The sequence below is a fragment of the Nicotiana tabacum genome, chromosome 17, assembly GCF_000715075.1.
Source record: "Nicotiana tabacum cultivar K326 chromosome 17, ASM71507v2, whole genome shotgun sequence".
Taxonomy (NCBI): Eukaryota; Viridiplantae; Streptophyta; class Magnoliopsida; order Solanales; family Solanaceae; genus Nicotiana; species Nicotiana tabacum.
The window spans coordinates 143,662,608-143,677,967 of NC_134096.1; positions in this window are offsets into that span (position 1 = coordinate 143,662,608).

Consider the following 15,360-nt stretch of genomic DNA (forward strand, 5'->3'; position numbering starts at 1 on the left):
CATACTTGGTTTCAATATTCACTCAATCAAGTGACTACATGTCACTCTTACACAATATTTCCGTGAGACATGCTCCCACGACCTTCCACACCAGGTAACAAGTCTGCACATTCATGCTACCGGTTACACAAAATGCTGTGAAGCATATCAAGAATCCACAAATCAATACACAAGGTCCCTTACACCTGACATCGACCTTAGATGATGCCAAAAATAATACCATCTTACTTTAAACATCTAAATCCCTTTCCTGCTCATCCGAGCTCATAACATTCTTGTCAACACCGAACCGAAATCTTAAATCCTCAACTTTTGAATCCCATGCTACTTAGTGCACTTAATCACGCCAATGCGCAGGAGTACAAGAATTTCATCATAACTCCCGAACCACTTAATAGGGTAAACACTTCATCACATAGAAATCTTCTTCTTAACTAATTTCAAGAGAACCATTGCAACACGTGGCTGAATTCCCATATCCGTAGAAAATACCGGCCTTAGGTAGTGGTCTAAACCACCATAACTCTTCTGGGATCCCTCTACACATAACATGTCATAATACTTGAATTTCTCCAAAATAAAATCAATTACGGCGGTTGTTAAGCCTCACACGTACTGCCACAAATCACATGCATAATTCAATGCGATGAAGGAACTGATCATTGCCACTATCGTGCCGATTCAACCATTGTTAGCCGATCCATTTTTTTTTCTCGATTTACTCTCAACTTGCCTTAGAAATAATAATAGCTCCATTCATTATATCACGAACTCAAATCCGCACTTATCCCAAGTGACCTTATTTCACGAGACCACGCTATTTCAAAGCCCACAAATTATCTCATATCCCTTCTTGTGAGCACTTTTTACATCTTCAACTGGTACATCTATTCTGATACTTCTTTTATGAATCCGAAGTTATTTTCTTCCATTTTTCCAATGCTACACCACAAACTGAAGATAACGTAGAGTACTCCAAGACCTGTTTAATAATCTGCTGCAAAAGCTCGATACTCAACCATACTATAGACTCGAGATCCTTAGACACCACACTTTAAATTTTTAAATCCACTAGGACCGTTATTGAGAGTCACTTGCTCTGACTTGTTCCCATACATGATCAACTCCAAGGCCTTGCTAGCACATGGACACTTTCTCAAGGAAACACTCGACTGTCTCACTCTCATTGTGCATTACATCTACACGAAGCATAAACTCTGAGTCTTCCCACAAACCTGAATATGGATTGATAAGGCCAAATATGGCACACATTTCCCAAATCCTTTGCTCAAATTACCAGCGATGTTTTCTTTCCTTAGTCGTAATGACCCACCAATGCACCGATAACCAGAAATCGCACAAGTTGACACTACACAATCCAATCATAGACAGTGGGTCTTTCCCACTTAGCTTGAAGCTACAAATTACAAAATTTTGGAATCCACCGAGATTCTTTCTTCATCGTCGGCATGATCCTGCACACGCAACTTGCCAAATTTCTCGAAATTCTTCTATTAACCTTTAATAAACACTCCGAACCACTAGCCATATTAACATATTAAATCTCTTACCGGGTAGCCAGTAAAATTCTTCACAGAAGCTTTGTCAACACCATGCGACCGCTAACCTGCTCACATGAGATAAGCCACATGTGGAAATTACATGCTAACATATTCCAACGCCGCTGCATTGGGTGAAATTACTACGAAATCAGTAGATCACCCTGAGTCCGAGCTCATTCACCAGCTGCACCAGACCGTTCACTCCTCACGGCCGTCAACTAGAGGTGCGACAATACATTACAATCCAAAGTCATGTTGTATCATTCTTCATATCAAGCAACTCCCTCCTGTTGTATCCAATCTTCCTCAATATAGCAGCCAATATTCTAAATTAAGTCCGTATACCTAGTCACTGTCCACCATGAATCCCAAATCACTCAATTTTCCCCCCAAGGCGTGTGGCTATCCTACCACAGAACCCGTATGCTACCTTGCCACTCTCCCACTTTGGTCAACCATCTCCTTTAAGAAACTACTCTGCTTCTGTTTTCTTACACTTGGCCTTTTCGGAACCTAACCACCACAAGGTACCTTCCATATGTCCTTCCTCATCCTTCGCTGCCCAGTTGTTGCCCTAACTCAAAATCCGTCTCTGTAGCACTTGAACCAATAGCTCGTTACCAGTTTTAAACATTTATGACAATCATCCTTCCCGAGACATCAATACTAGGAATGCTGCTTCGATCCTGAATCACTGCACACCACGATCTCTAACGACTTCTTCCCCTATACCAATTCCTAACACCCTTTCGTGAAGGCGAGTTGAAGAAAACCATAACACCGACGAACCTTAACGCATTTTACAAGGCGATGACACGACATCAAAATTAAGAACTCTACCACGCTCAAAATTATCAGGCTTCGTTACTCTATCAACCCCAAACATGAACATTCATAGCCCGATTGACTTTTTCTCTGCTGGAAATAAAACATGGAACCTCTGAATCATGTACTGAGAAAAACCTTCTTTCAAGTCGTTTACTGCCCTGACACATAGACGTGCATTTTACCATTTCATAAACACTGTGCGATAACAACGCATGAATCATCATAATGATCAATGTCAAATCTCAAAACCTTCGGTAGTACTGATACTTAATTTGAAATGACAGAGCGGAATTTCGCAAGGCGACGACAATAGCCCAATTAATTGCACAGGGAGAAGCATCATGAACTACATCTGTAGTACTATTAAAATTTTCCTCGATCCCCAATTTATAACAAGCGCTTCACGTCGCATAAGATTGAGTAGGAAGGAAATGAAAGCATAAGCCTCAAAGGAATCGAATTGCACGATAAGGAATCAAAAAGGAAAGTATTCCTAACAGCCCTTTAGCCTCTCGAAGATAAGCACAGACGTCTCCGTACCGATCCGCAAGACTCTACTAGACTTGCTCATTACTCGTGAGACCTACATGAACCAAGTGCTTTGATACCATGTTGTCACGACCCAATTTCACCTATAGATCGTGATGGCCTCGGACACCGCTGTCAGACAAGCCAACAATAAATACTAAATAAATTCTCATTTTGATATTTTTGAAGTCATAGTTGTTCCCCTCAATTAAATAGCAGAATATGACATTTACCAAATACGTACAAATATCTTTAAAAAATTTCCAATGCAGTGCAACCCATAATCATCCCAAAACCCGGTGTCACAAGTGCATGAGCATTTACTAGGGAATTAAAATAAAATACAGCATCTGTCTAGAATACAAATTAGACAGGAAAATATAATAACTCTGAAGGAGACTAAATTAGCTGCGGATCGTAATATAGAATGCAGCTCACCTAGGTCCCCACAATTATTAACCACACCGCTGCGCCCACAAGGCCGCTATACATATATGTACCTGCATAATAAAATGTGCTGCAAGTGCAGTATGAGTACGAAAATAACGTGTATCCAATAAGTATCAAGCCTAATCTCGAAGAGGTAGAGACGAGATGATCGACTATGACACTCACTATGGGTCAATAATATTAAATAATCATGAAAATAGAAATATTTATATCAACGTGATTCACAGAGTTAACAATAATTTTATTGTACCAGCAGAGGTAATTCAATTCCAATAATTCTCAATATATTAATTAAATTCCTTCAATTCAAATAATTTCTAATCTATTAATTAAATCCTTCAATTTCAATAAAAATTCCAATTTATCAAAATAGCTTTACAAGCTGCAATTCAATTTCAATAAATTTCCAATTTATCAAATAGTTTACAAGCTACAATTCAATTTCAATAAATTTCTAATTTATCAAATAGTTTACAAGCTGCAATTCAATTTCAATAAATTTTCAATTTATCAAATAGCTTTACAAGCTGTAATAAACTGTCCAAGTATCGTGTAATTATTATTATTATTAAGCATGATTTCTGCCGAGGTCGTACGGCACGATCCAGAGTTTTGTGTACACTGCCGAGGGACGTGCGGCACGATCCATAGATGCATCTATCCTGTCGAGGTGTTCGGCCTGCTCCACAAGAAAGGAGGACATTTTCTTATGTACCTCCGGAAGGAGAGTATATTCATTATAAGATAAGTTCGGGAGGATGAACAATTTCTTTAAACAGTTAATTAATTTAACAGAAAATTAAGCAAATGAAATTTTCATCTTTATAATATTTCCTAACAATTCACAATTTATATATCAAATAATTCAATTAAATAAAGAATACAATTTACACAAGTAATTCATACTTTGTGTCCTAAACTACCTGGACTTTAGCATTAATAGTAGCTACGCACAGACTCTCGTCACCTTGTGCGTACGTAGTCCCCACAATTAGCAATTATTATTAATTTAATCACCAATGGGGTAATTTTCCCCTCACAAGATTAGACAAGAGACTTACTTCGTCTTGCTCCAACTTAATCCACTATAAGGCCTTTTTCACGATTATCCAACTCCTTCTGGCTCGAATCTAGCCAAAATAATTCGATACAATCACTAAATATTATAAGAAACAATTCTACAAGAAAATACTACATTTTTAAGAAAAGATTCCGAAATTAATTAAAATTCGCTCGCGGGGCCCACATCTCGGAATCCGGCAAAAGTTATGAAATCCGATAATCCATTCAATTACGAGTCCAACCATACCAGTTTCACTCAAATCCGACTCCGAATCGATACCGAAATCTCAAAATTTCGTTTCTATGAGATTTCTAAACTTTTCCAAATTTCAATCTCAAAACACTAATTAAATTGTGAAAACAATGATATATTTATGTTTATAGACAAAATCCAAGTTAGAATCACTTACTCCAATGTCTTTTCCTTGAAAATCTATCAAAAATCGCCTCTGCTCAAGCTCCAATTTGTTAAAAAATGGCGAATGGGACGAATGCCCTATTTTATAATTCTGCCCAGGCAACCCTCGATTCACGGCCTCGATTGGCAGCCTCGATTCACATCCTCGATTCACATCCTCGATTCACAGCCTCGATTCACATCCTCGATTCAAAGCCTCGATTCACAACCTCGATTCACATCCTCGATTCATAGCCTCGATTCACATCCTCGATTCATAGGCTCGATTCACAACCTCAATTCACAGCCTCGATTAAAAGCCTCGATTCACAACCTCGATTCACATCCTCGATTCATAGCCTCGATTCACATCCTCGATTCATAGCCTCGATTCAAAACCTCGATTCACAGCCTCGATTCTTGGGAGCTCGATTTTTTTCGGGCCTCGATTTTGGGCCTCGATTTTCAGCAGAAAGGAAAAAAATTGCAGCAGCTGTTTTAAGTCCAATTTTTAATCCGTTAACCATCCGAAACTCACCCGAGGCCCTCGGGACCTCAACCAAATATACCAACAAGTCCTAAAACATCATACAAACTTATTTGAAACCTCAAATCACATAAAACGACGCTAAAACCATGAATTATGCTCCCATTCAAGCTCAATGAAACTTAAAATTTCCAACTCCTATATTCGATGTCAAAACCTATCAAATCAACTCCGATTGACCTCAAATTTTACACACAAGTCATAAATGACATAACGGAGCTAAGAAAATTTTCAGAATTGGATTCCGACTTCAGTATCAAAAAGTCAACTCCTCGGTCAAACTTCCAAACTTAAATTCTTATTTTTAGCCATTTCAAGCCTAATTTAACTACGGACTTCCAAATAAAATTCCGAATACGCTCCTAAGTCCAAAGTCACCATACGGAGTTGTTGGAATTATCAAAATTCTATTTCGGGGTCTTTTTCACATAATTAGACATCCGGTCACTATTTGAACTTAAATATTTTAATGTTTTATCAAAATTTCATATCTCGGGTTAGGGACCTCAGAATTTGATTCCGGGCATACTCCCAAGTCCCAAATCACGGTACGGACCTACTGAAACTGTCAAAATACTGATCCAAGTCTGTTTGCTCATAATGTTGACCAAAGTCAAACTTGGCCTTTTAAAGCCAACTTAAGGACCCAAGTGTTCTGATTTCAACCCAAACACTTCCAAATCCCGAACCAACCTTCCCCACAAGTCATAAATCATTTAAAGCACATACGAGAAGTTTTATTTAGGGTAACGGGGTTCTAAAAGTCAAAACGACCGGTTGGGTCGTTACACTTATTGATCTACTACTGCTAGCTTAGAACAAATTAAAGGAGTAACATGTATGTATGTTTTTTACTTTTTTTCTGTTCTTGTTTGCAAAACAAAGTTTGCTCATTCTAAATATATTATGTGTTTACCCTCAAATGCGGATAACAATTGAATTTATAAGTGGTTTTAAGGATACACGTATTAATTTGATACAGAACAATAAATTAAGTAGAATTGAAGTAACAAAGGTAAATGAAATTCAAACCACACGAGTAAAATAGTTCCATCCTTAGTGAAATAGTCTCCCTCGAGCCGGGATCACCACGGTCGACACCAATGAAAAGGAGCAAGATCTAGTGATAGATAAAATAATAATATATTGCTTTTGGGTGGGTGTTATAAGGTGGTTCATGAATTATCAAACCCCCTTTGTATAGTAGGGGAGTCATACTTTAGGTACAACTCTATAAAAGGTAAAAAAAATCTTCTGATTAATTGACTCATGGTTCCTTATCGATATGTGTAGAGATCCCCGCCATGATATCTGGCCGGTCACGGATATTTCGGCCTCCTGTTGTCTATGCTTGATTGTCCGATAATGTTCTTCAAAGTCATTCGAGGCTATGACCGATTTCGGAATCATGACCTCAAAATTCTCGAGGGCAGGCGTCATGCCCCCGGAAACTAACTCGGTGGGCCCTTTGGCTCTATTTCGGTCCCTTGCCATCATGTCTCGAGCCTGACTTATCTTGTCGGAGGTCGGGATGCACCATCATCTCGATTTCACCCGTATACAGATAGTCTCCTTGTTTCTCAAAGAGTAAATGACAAGAAACGACATGAACTTCTCATTCTTACTTCGACACATCGCGACAGAAACGACAAAACATCTGAAACATCTCGTCAGTTAAGTCATAATGGCATAAAATGCATGTCAGCCGTCGGTGGCCATTCCTGGATGTGAAACGTCGCTGAAATATTATAAATACCCCCTCTTTTTTTCATTTTTACTTTACATCAAACCTTCTACCCTTGTACCCTCTGGATTTCAATACTCTTTTAGCACATTTACCCTGGTTACTTGAGATCCTTTGCAAGAATTTTTACCCAACTTCTTCTCAAGCCAACTAGTCTAATCCTTCAGCGTCCTTTCTTTCTTCATCTTTCCCAGATTTTTCTCTATTTTTACTTTCTAAAAGAATGGCAAAGACTTCCAAAATCATTCCCCAGAAAGAAGCTCCTTCTACTTTGCGGTCAGCTACCGAGGTCGAGGAGACCGCTCCGAGCATGGCCGTTGATGAACAAGTACCCGAACCCCTCTTGAAAATGTTCATCCCCGGGGGATGCTCGGTCAATGATGATTTCAAGGTTGAAAAGCCTTCCTCCGTACATATTCGGTATGAGGAGGTCTCGAGATACATTTGCTCGATTACCGAAGAGGTCTTCCCTATGGTCCGAAAAGACTGCAACTGGACCGATAAAGACATAGTGGTCCCCAACCCCAACGAATCCATTACCGCCTATGTTGAGGGATATCTAAGTGTTTACACTTATCCCTTTACATTAGGCCCGGTAGACCCGGTCATTTTAGATTTTTGCAAGAGGTACAACGTGTGCCTAGGATCGTAATCCTCCTTTAGTTTTTTGTGAACAATATTAATGGGTGCTCGTTCACCATTGATCATCTACTCCGCTTATACGGTCCCCAAATCTTCTGGGGGGACTGATAAAGCTTGTGCGTCGGGTCAGTAAAGCCCCGTTCTCAACTATCGATAAGGACCGAGATCGAGGCTGGCAGGTCCATTTTGTCCGAGTGAGGACTTCGAACTTGATTCCGGCTGAATGCAGGTCATTACCTGAGAAGTGGATTACGTCATGTAAGAAGACCTTTTCTTCGAATGTTGATTTTATATTTACTCTTCTTTTCCTTATCGGTATTTGTCGTGGTGTATCCATCGCTCGGGTCCCAAATGTTGTCCCTCGACTCAAAGAGTGTGTGGAGGGTATCGTTTCATAGATGCCCTACTCCGAGCGCTCTTGGCGCTAACTCTAGAAGGGCCGTTGGTAGGCCTGTTCCCATGGTGAGACTTCTTTCCCGAGTAGGTTGTGCTAGGCATCTTCTTTTAACATTAAGCCCTTATTTCCTTTACTCCCTTTTGCAGGCTTGCCTAAGGATGTCGAGCTTAGGCCTCCAGTCGATGGCAAGGTCTTACTTGTTGAGTCTCCTAATCAGGGACATGCCGGAGAGAGGAAAAGGAGGAGGGCTCCGAGTTCCCCGAGCTCGGAGAAAAATAAAACAAGGAGAAGGCTGGTACGCAAGCCAAAGTAAAGTACCAGCTCCCGAGCACCAGCTTCCGACTTGCTCTACCGGCTGAGGGACGAGTCCGAAGGAGAAGAGCCTTTCATTTTTGTGGCCCATGAGCCGTCGCCCCTTAGAGAGCAGGGGGCCGTTGAACCAGAGATCCATGAGGCCGATCTGCCTCAAGCTAGGGAGGTCGGTGAGGAGGCCGGGGCTGAGGCTTCCCGGGATATGGGCAGTGCCCCGAAGGAGGCACTCGGCGTGATAGACATCACCGAGTCACCTTCGTTTACCGATTCCATGTACAACGAGGCCCAAACGGTGAAAGAATGCCCCAACGAGGGGGCCCATGGAGCGGATGACCCCCTCCGCTGCTTTGTTTATGGTGTGGATTCCACCGCCACGGAGAATGTCACCCGTTTAGGTGATGTAGAGGTACCGAGGAAAAGTCCGTCCTCGAGGGAAGGTGGGCCTAACTCGAGCCTGAGGCTGATCAACCGGTTCCCTGCCCCGAGCACGGATCCTGGTCGGAAACGGTCAATTATCATCACCTTTCCGGAGGATGTCCGGGTTTTTTTTGCCCCCGTAGGGATAGCTAGTTTCCGTCGGTGCCTAGTTACAGAGGAAGACCAAGCCAAAATGAATGAGATAGATTCGCCATGCCTGTTCAATGAAGCACAATAGGCGCTAAACCGGGTAACTCTCGATAATCCCTGATGATTCCAATTTTTCTTCTGATATTCGAACTAATTTTTTGATAACTCTAATATCTTTCCTCGTGTTTGCAGGCTTCGGTGCTCCACCACAAGACCTTCCTCCGATACTGAGATGAGTTGATCCAACTCGAGGTAGAAACCAAAGAGCTTGCTGAGAAGAGAGACACGTATAAATGTCTCAGCGAGCAACGTGAATGAGTGGCTAAGGGCCTTCGAGCTGAGTTGGACGCGGCTCGGAATGAACACGCCGACCTGGTGGAACAGGTAAAAATCATTGAGGATAGTGACGATGATCTAGACATAGTGACTAATGGTCAGAACTCGTAGGTCAAATTGAAGATTGATCGGATCAACCAACTCCGGGCCGAGATGGATGCAATCAACGTCGAGGTCGAAGAGTCGAAAGGCAAGATGGACCGCTTGGCCTTGGAAAAGGAGACTGCCCGGGCACAATTGGTCTCGGCGGAGGCCCAACTTCGAGCGATGAAGGAGAAGGCAGAGGCATGGTCCCAAAAAATGAGGATCTTCAGTCTCAGCTGAGCTCGGTTGTTGCCGATCGAGAGACCCTCGCCAAGGAGCTTAAAGTGGCCAAGTCGGTGGCTGAAATAACCAAGGCCGATGTCAATAAGATGGTGGCCCAGTAGAGAACTGATGCCTAGGCAGCCCAGGACCGCCTGAAAGACATAGTCGAATATGTTAAGTGGCAGTCCCGATGGGAGGCCCTCAAGGAGGTTCATGCTCGGAGGTTTGACTTATCGGCCGAGATCGAAACTGCTAAGGGGCTCGAGGCCGAGGCCAAAAAGTTGGCGTATCCCGAGGATGAAGGAGACTCCGAAGGTTCTGGCGGATCCGGTGATGAGGCGGGCTCCGGCGAAGAGCAGGCTGTTTAGGTGCCTTGTAGATTTTTCTTTGTTTTTGCACCTTTGTAATTTTGTTGAGGCTGTTTCTCCTTTGTAAAGATCTCTATATATATAATTCTCTTTTTCCCTTCGACAGTTTTTAAGTTTGTTTCCTTTCTCTCTTTTCTTTATGATCATAAAGATGCCGAATGCCTTAACATGTCATTATTAGGTCTTGTTCGGAGGTTCAAACAGGCCTTATTCTCGATATTATTTTGCTTAAAACTTGTGCGAGGCTTGGTATGACCGGAAGCTTTTCCCCAAAGTACTTAGAATATTTTAGATTACAATTTTCCAAGGATATCCTTTTGAACCGGTTTAGAAATTTTGAAGGCCTTATGTTTTTGTTACTGGTCTCGGACGTCTCCGAGCCGTTCTAGTATGGCCGTAGCTTTTCTAGTTTGGGTGTTGCCCAGTGGGCTTGTCGTACGGGCTTACCCGAGACAACCATCCTCAAATGGGGATGGACATAGCCTTTAGAGTTCGGGCACTGCCTAATAAGCTTTGTGCCCCCGGGCTTCTTATCTCGGGTCATCCGAACCTGCCTTGGGCGACAGTCCCCGAGCGAGGTGGCCCTTAGGCTCAATGTCTTTAGGGGACCAAATGTAAGGGAAAAAAAAGAATTTTTAAGGAACTAAATATTTATCAGCAAAGTAGAAACTTCCTTTCATTTCTGTGCATAATATACAAGGTTACACATGTGTACCAGCTTTGTGCCAAGGCTCGGGCGGTCTATGTTGGGCACAGTTCATTTGATCGTTTGGCCATTACATTAAATCCTATCAATTGAGCCTAGACTATTTGAGCACTGAGTTTCTTTCCTTGCTAAAATCATTATCAGAGGGTGATGCCCCCCAGTGTTCAAGGTCGATCACAGAGAAATCTCGGATACTGTTGATGTGATCCTTGACACTGGTGCATAACCGGTCTTCGATTCTAAATTAGCACGATCTATTGTTTCCTCATTAAAAACCTTGTCGTAAAATCCATTTGGGACAAAACCGGTTCAAGGGAAAAAGAGTGCAACGCGTGCTTTCAGGCCTAACAATTGTATTGTTCTTTGGCGTTCACCTGAAAGTATTAGTCCAAAATATAAATAAAAGAAAATGAATGGGGTCATACCTCGGCAGTAGTATTGTTTCAAGTGAGTTATGTTCCAGTTGTTCGGTAATCGCTCACCGTTCATTGCTCCGAGTTTGTACGATCCTTTTTCGGTGATCTCGATAGTTTGATACGGACCTTCCTAGTTTGGCCCCAGCTTCCCTTCGTTCGGGTTCCGGGTGCTTAGTGTGACCTTCCTTAACACTAATTCCCTGGCATTGAAGTGTCGAAGGTTGGATCTTCGATTATAATGCCTCTCGATCCGTTGTTTTTGGGCAGCCATCTGGACGAGGGCGGCTTCGTGCCTTTCATCTAACATTTCCAAGCTTGTATTCATGGAGAAACCGATCCCGTACCTCTTACATGTGATTTTGATCAGTGAATGAACATTATATTATGCATATTGATCTACTACTGCTAGCTTAGAACAAATTAAAGGAGTAACATGTATGTATGTTTTTTACTTTTTTTCTGTTCTTGTTTGCAAAACAAAGTTTGCCCATTCTAAATATATTATGTGTTTACCCTTAAGTAGATAACAATTGAATTTATAAGTGGTTTTAAGAATACGCGGATTAATTTGACACAGAACAATAAATTAAGTAGAATTGAAGAAACAAAGGTAAATTAAATTCAAACCACACGAGTAAAATAGTTTCAGCCTTAGTGAAATAGTCGCCCTCGAATCAGGCTCACCATGGTCGGCACCAATGAAAAGGAGCAAGAGCTAGTGACAGATAAAATAATAATATATTACTTTTGGGTGCGTCTTACAATATGTTTCATGAATTATCAGACCCCCTTTATATAGTAGGGGAGTCCTACTTTACGTACATGTCATGACCCCAAATTTCCTCCGTAGGATGTTGTGATGGCACCTAGTCTCTAAGATTAGGTAAGCCTATCAATGCGGAATAATAATAGAAATATGAAATAAATAAATCGGCAATTTACTTAATTACAACTCTCAAAACCCAATAGAAATAAGTCACAAGCTTCTAAGAATTTATCCTCAATGTCTCTATATAACAGAGTCCAAGAAAACTAAGGAAGCAACATAACAAGAATAGAAGGGGACTCCGGAGTCTGCGGACGCTGGCAGATATACCTCGAAGTCTCCATGCGCAAGTACTCACTGATGTTTGGGCTGGTACGAAGTACCTGAATCTGTACAAAAATATGTGCAGAAGCGCAGTATGAGTTCACCACAGCGGTACCTAGTAAGTGCCAAGCCTAACCTCGGTAGAGTAGTGACGAGGTCAGGTCAGGCCCTACTGGAAAATAATAATAAATGGCATGGTAAAATGATTCATAATATAATAAAATAAAATATCAATGGAAATGAATCAAGTAGTAAGTCACCATTTAATTACACAAATAGTGGCAAATAATACCTCGTGAAACAAAACAGAATTTCTTATCAACTTTAAGAAAAATCACAACAAAATGAAAGGCAACTACGGCCATAAATCAATATCAACAAGGGCACTCCCGAGGTACCGTCTCGTAGTCCCAAGTCATAATAAATTCACAGTATCTCATTTCCCTTATCTCATCGCGGGAGCCTTCAAAATTTATTTTTAAGAAATTATTTTTTCCGAAATAGCATCCCGCGTTTTAGCCATCCTTATCACACCGCATGACTTCTAGTAGTTCCCCTACTAGCCACGCGTATCAAGCCACCCTTATCTCACCGCATGCATTTCAATACCCAGACCTTATACCACCGCATGCATATCAATATCACAATATATCACAATTTGCACCTCAAGTGCTCAAATAATTTAACTTGCCAAAATAATTCAACAATAATGTTTTTCCACAATAAAGAGCTCACGCCTCATGCCAAAATAAATCATCAATAATATTCAGGAATAAATAATTCAGCAAAATAATATTTTAAAATCTTTAATACGTTACTTCAATTCTAATTTTAAAAATGTCAAATACTTCATATTAATAATATTTACTTTAAAGAAAACCAACCTGCAAATAATACACAGAATAAAAGAAACCAAGTTCTAACTAAACAAGTAAACAATTAGCAGGAAAAATGTCAAGCAAATTTAAAGTATATAAATCAAATCAATGATGGAGAATATAACAAGATTTAATAATTTAATTAATATGCAACAGTGATCTACATAATTTAATACATAATCCTTCACATTTAGCCCGTGTACACACTTGTCATCCCGTGTACACGACTTTCATCACATTACAATTAATATCAATCCTTGGGGAAATTTCCCCCATACAAGGTTAGGCAAGTCACTTACCTCGACTTGCTCTATTTTAACCAAGTAGTACGTTTTTTCCTCGATTTTTCAATTCCGGTCGACTCGTATCTAGTCATAATTAATTCGATACAGTCAACAAAAATTATAGAGTCAATTCTATAAGAAAATACTATATTTTTCAATAAAAATCCGAAATTAACTCATAAATGGCCCGTGGGGCCTACGTCTCGGAATCCGGCGAAAGTTAGAAATATGAACGCACATTCAACCACGAGTCTAACCATACCAAAATGACTAAATTTCAATAATTATTCAACCCTCAAATCCTCAAATCTATCCAAGAGGGTTTTCAAAATTTTCAACTTAAATCACCAATTAACTGATAAAAACAGTGATGGATTTGGGTAATCTAACCAAAATTGAGTTAAGAATACTTATCCCGATGTTTTCTCTGAAAATCTCCCAAAACTCGCCTCAATCCGAGCTCCAAATAGTTAAAAATGGAAAATGGGATGAAGTCCCATTTTCAGAACTTAAACTCTCTGCCCAGGCTTTTACTCTTCGCGATCGCGAACATCCACACGCGAGTGCGAAGTATAAAATTCTGCTGCCCTGATTTAGCTCTACGCGATCGCAGAAAATACCACGCCATCATGAAGCACGGTCTCCGCAAGCCTACATGATCGCAAGCCTTCTCACGCGATCGCGAAGCATTAAGTGCGTGGCCCAACTTCTGCCTCGTTACACTATGCGAACACGACCTTCTTCACGCGTTCGCGAGTCACAAAATATCAAAGCTATGCGATCGCATCCCGCTTCACGTGATCGTGAAGCACAAAACTCAGCAGCCCTCAATTAACCTTACGCGATCGAAAACAACGCCATGCGATCGCGATGCACAGCTTGCCAAACCTACGCGATCGCGGTTGACCTCACGCGATCGCGAAGAACAAAATCAATACTGCCTCAACTAAGCCTACGCGATCGCGTCCCAATCTTTGCGATCACGAAGAAGGTTTAAAATACCAGAAATCAGCAGCTACCGGCAGTGCCAAAATGAAGGAAAATACTCCAAATACCATCAGAAACACTCCCGAGCCCCTCGGGACCTCAACCAAATATACCAACAAGTCCTAAAACATCATACGAACTTAGTTGAGTCTTCAAATCACATCCAACAACACTAAAAACACGAATCACACATAGATTCAAGCCTAATAAACTTTGAAAACTTTTAATTTCTACAAACGACGCCGGAACCTATCAAATCAAGTTCGATTGACCTCAAATTTTGTACGCAAGTCATAAATGACATAACGGAGCTGTAACAATTTTCAGAACCGGATTCCGACTCTGGTATCAAAAAGTCAACTCCCCGGTCAAACTTTCAAGCTTAAATTCCTATTTTAGCCATTTCAAGCCTAATTTAACTACGGACTTCCAAATAAAATTTTGCACACGCTCCTAAGTGCAAAATTACCATTCGGAGCTGTTGGAATCATCAAAATTCCATTCTAGGGTCGTTTTCTCCAAATATTGACCGAAGTCAAACTTAGCATTTTAAGGCCAACTTAAGGAATTAAATATTCTGATTTCAACCCAAACCCTTCCAAATCCCGAACCAACCATCCCCGCAAGTCATAAATTTATAAAGCACATACGGGGAGTTTTATTTAGGGGAACGGGGTTCTAAAAATCAAAATGACCGATTGGGTCATTACATTCTCCACCTCTTAAACAAACGTTCGTCCTCAAACGGAGTTAGAAAAAGTACCTGAGCTGGTGAATAAGTGTGGATAACAGCTGCGCATATCATGCTCGGTCTTCCAAGTCGCCTCTTCGACCGGATGACCCCTCCACTGAACCTTCACGGAAGCAATGTTCTTTGGCCTCAGCTTTCGAACCTGCCTATCCAAAATAGCCACTGGTTCCTTAGCATAAGATAGATCCTTGTCCAACTGAAC